Here is a 4601-nt window from a genome sequence, read left to right as displayed (position 1 = left end):
ACAATCGGAAACTTATATGTCTTATCAAACAGGTGCATGGTGAGTCAAGAGGATGAAAGCTTGTTATGGCATAGGAGATTGGGGCATATAAATTTCAAGAATCTTGCCAAGCTCAATAAAAGGGAAGTTGTGAGAGATCTTCCAAAGATTAAAAGGCCTTCAAATCATGTATGTGGTCCATGTCAAAAAGGGAAGCAAACTAGAGCCACTTACAAGCCCAAGGAGTATCACATTTGCAACTCCCTTGATTTAATTCACACTGACTTATTTGGTCCTATGAAAACAGAAGCTTTTGGAGGAGAAAGGTACTTCATGCTTTTCATTGATGAATGCACAAGAATGACTTGGGTATCCTTTCTAAAAGAAAAGACACAGGCATTAGACAACTTTATAGCTTTCAAGAAGCTAGTTGAAAATGAAACATGGAAGACTATAAAATGCCTAAGATCAGATCAAGGTAAGGAATATACATGGAGAAAATTTTCAGAATTTTGTAGTGAGCATGGCATAAAAATCCAACATTCAACTGCTAGGACTCCACAACAAAATGGAGTAGTGGAAAGAAAGAATTGAACTGTTCAAGAGATGGCAAGAACAATTCTCTCTGAAAGTAATATATCAAAAGTGTTTTGGAGAGAAGGAGTCTACAATTCAGTCTACATCTTAAACAGGTGCATGGTGGGACCAAATAAATCAAAAACTCCATATGAAATGTGGTACAGCAGGAAGCCAACTGTGAAGCATTTTAGAGTTTTTGGGTCCAAATGTTTCATCAAGAGAAAAGAAGAAAATTTGGGAAAGTTTGATGACAGGGCTGATGAAGGTATCTTTTTGGGGTATTCTTCTAAGAACAAGGCATACAGGTGCTTCAACAAAAGATTTCGAAAAGTTGTAGAAAGCTCAGATGTAAAGATAGATGAAAATCTACCTCAGCCCAAATTTGTTGCAACTGAGGACTCGACCTTGGACAATGTTGAAGATAATGAAGAGTTTGAAAATGAGACTCCACATGGAGTAGAGTTCGATGAACATGAGTCTGATGTTGAACCATAAAGAGATGGAAGACCCAAGGATAACAAATGGAACAAAGTGCATCCTCCTGATCAAATTATTGGCACATTAGATGAAGGGATACAAACAAGAAAGCTAAAGAAAAAGAAGACTACTTTCTCACTGATATCTTAAGAAGAGCCCAAGTCAGTCCATGAAGCTTGTAAAGATGAAAATTGGGTGAAAGCAATGAATGAAGAGCTTGACCAAATTGAAAAGAACAACACTTGGGAACTAGTTCCTAGACCAACTGATAAGAATGTTATTGGCACCAAGTGGGTATTTAGAAATAAAATGAATGAAGAAGGGCAAGTTGTCAGAAACAAGGCCAGATTGGTGTGTAAGGGATATGCTCAAGTAGAAGGGATAGATTTTGATGAAACTTTTGCTCCAGTGGCAAGGTTGGAATCCATTAGAATGTTCCTAGCTTTGGCAGCCTTTAAGGAGTTTAAAGTTTACCAAATGGATGTTAAATCAGCCTTTTTAAATGGTGATTTAGAAGAACAAGTCTACATTGAGCAGCCGGATGGATTTGAAATAGGTGATGATCCAAATATGGAATGCAAACTCAAGAAAGCATTATATGGTTTGAAACAAGCTCCAAGAGCTTGGTATTCACGACTTGACACTTACTACAATTAGGTTTAAGGAAAGGAACCGTGGATAGCAACCTCTATGTCATGGCTGAAGATTGTAGTAAATTGGTAGTTGTTGTGTATGTGGATGACATCATCTTTGGAGGTCACTGTGATGAAGTCTATCAAGGTTTTGCAAGGAAGATGAGTACAGAATTTGAAATGTCCATGCTTGGAGAGTTATCCTCCTTCTTGGGTTTACAAGTAAATCAAATGGCAAGTGGCATATTCATATCTCAAATAAAGTATGTTAAGGAAATGTTAAAGAAATTCATGATGGAAGATTGCAAACCAGTGGGAACTCCTATGGTGGTTGGATGCAAGTTGAGCTCAAGTGATGAGTCCCCCTCAGTTGATCAAACTCACTATAGATCTATGATTGGGAGTCTCTTATATCTAACAGCATCAAGACCAGACATTTTACAAGCAGTGTGTCTTGTGTCAAGGTTTCAAGCAAACCCAAAGGAGACTCATCAACAAGCAGTGAAAAGGATTTTCAGGTACTTAAAAGGGTCTATGGAATATGGGTTATGGTATCCTAAGTCTAAAGACTTCACACTTGCAACCTTCTCAGATGCAGATTGGGCCGGAAGCATTGATGACGGAAAGAGCACTAGTGGAGGTGCATTCTACTTGGGGAGAAGTTTGGTTGCTTGGCATAGTAAAAAGCAAGATTCTATATCTTTGTCTACAGTAGAAGCTAAATATATAGCAGCTGCAACCAGCTGTACTCAAGTGATTTGGATGAAGAGACAAATTTCTAATTTTGGCATCAAATGTGATAAAGCTATAGCTATCAAGTGTGATAACATGAGTGCTATCAATATCTCCAAGAATCCAGTGCAACATTCTAGGACCAAGCATATTGATATAAGATATCACTTTTTGAAAGAAAAAGTGATAAAAGGTGAAGTGAGCTTGGAATTTGTTCCCACAGAAAATCAAGTGGCTGATGATATCTTCACAAAACCACTGTCCAAACATAGTTTTGAGAGATTAAGAGTAAAGCTTGGGGTTGTGGCTCCAAGGGGGAGTAAGTGAAAAAATACATAGAACATCATCTCTCCATAGGATAGGAAGGTGCGGTGGGCACTCCTATGGAAGAGTCTATGTAGGGGGAGCTCTATGGTAGGGGGAGCACAAAGCACCCTTTGTACTTGTTGTCAAAGGGGGAGAGAAAAGAGAAAACGAGGTTGAGTTGCCAACAATCCCAAAGGGGGAGATTGTTGTTCCATTGGCCTAAAATGAAGGTGTTGTCATTGTTGGCAACTTAAGTGGGTTTTGATATGGTACAGCAACACACAAAAAGGTTCCGAGAGAAAGAATCCAATTCAAATAAAGAAAACTCAAGAATCCCGTTTTTGAGGGTCTCTGTCCAGTTTTGATCAACCTCTTCATCGGATGGTCATCCAGTGTTCGATTGAGCCGATTTTTGGAGGAGAGCTTCACGACTTCTTGATATTCAAATCCAACGGTGGGATTGTTCATTGGAGATCTCTAAGTTAGTCCGATTTGTACATCAAAACACTCCTTGTTTAAGTCAGATAGGAACTCTGAGTTTAATTCAAACTCTGAGTCTAGTTTTGATCAACCTCTTCATCGGATGGTCATCAAGTGTCCGATTGAGCCGATTTTTGGAGGAGAGCTTCATGACTTCTTGAACTTCAAATCCAACGGTGGGATTGTTCATTGGAGATCTCTAAGTTAGTCCGATTTGTACGTCAAAACACTCCTTGTTTAAGTCAGATAGGAACTCTGAGTTTGATTCAAACTCTGAGTTTAATTAATCTATAAAAGGAGAGCAAACTCCAGCAGAAGAGGAGGGACGTTTTGAGGAGCTTGGGAAGAGAGTGGAGGTCGAACCAAAAGAAGTTGGTTGGCTTTGGAGATCTGAAGCTTGAGAATAAAAGTTGCTGTTGAAGGAAGTATTTTGTTTTGCTGAACAAGAAAGAAAGTGAAAGAGAAGAAAGAAGAAGCAACAGAAGAAAAGAAGGGAACATGGTTGTATGGCTTTTTTAAAGAGAGAAAACTGAAAAAGATTGAAAAGAGAAAGAAAAAAAAAGAGTTGGAGAAAAAGAGAAACAAGTATTGTTACCATCCATCTTACACAAGTTGAGGTAACCCGTATTCACAAGTGATTGTCTATTATTTTCTAGGTTATGTTTAGTGATGAAGAATCTAGCTCATGAATGTAATTTGGGGAACTTGAATTATTGGTTTACATTGTGACCTAGCAAGTTGAAGCTTGTCTAGGGGGTTGGGGTTGGTGCCCTTGTCTGAATTGCATTTTAGACTATAACAGGGATTGGTGTTCCTGGACTATTGTAGCAGTCAAAATATCAATAAGTGTATTGAGTAATATACGAAACCTTAGGTAGGGTATTACTCCGTGGATGTAGGCAATTTGGCCGAACCACGTAAACTCTGGTGCATTGCGTTTTTGTTTATTTTTCTTTGTTGCACATATTGGAGTGCCTTGATTGCAGAGTGGTGGTACACTGTCTGGTAGACCCAGCCACATAGTGGTGTGTGGTGGACGTGTCCTTGTGCAGTTGATAGCTACGAGAATGTTCTAATTAATCTTGTTTCGAGATTAAAGAAGCTTCACATTGAAGTGAATTTTTGAAGACACTGATTCACCCCCTCCCCCCCCTCTTAGTGTCAATCTGGGAATAACAGACTTTACATTAAGCTAAGCTAGGAAAGGGAAACCTGAATGTGCTCTAATTCTATTGGTAGCCCATGGGGCTCCCTACGTAATTAAAGTACTAAGATGGGTGCAGGAAGCATACTAGAAACTTGCCTGCTGTAGTTTTTCTTTTCCTTCTCTTTCCTAGATATTTGCAATTAAAAACCTTGCGTTACTCTATAGGGGAAGAACCATTAGTTGGATTAGGAACAACAGTTGAGGCTCTC

The sequence above is a fragment of the Hakea prostrata genome, unplaced genomic scaffold, assembly GCF_041222555.1.
Source record: "Hakea prostrata isolate BN-2017 unplaced genomic scaffold, UWA_Hpros_2 contig_12, whole genome shotgun sequence".
Lineage (NCBI taxonomy): Eukaryota > Viridiplantae > Streptophyta > Magnoliopsida > Proteales > Proteaceae > Hakea > Hakea prostrata.
The sequence above is the reverse complement of the archived record's forward strand: the minus strand, read 5'-3'. Positions refer to the sequence as shown.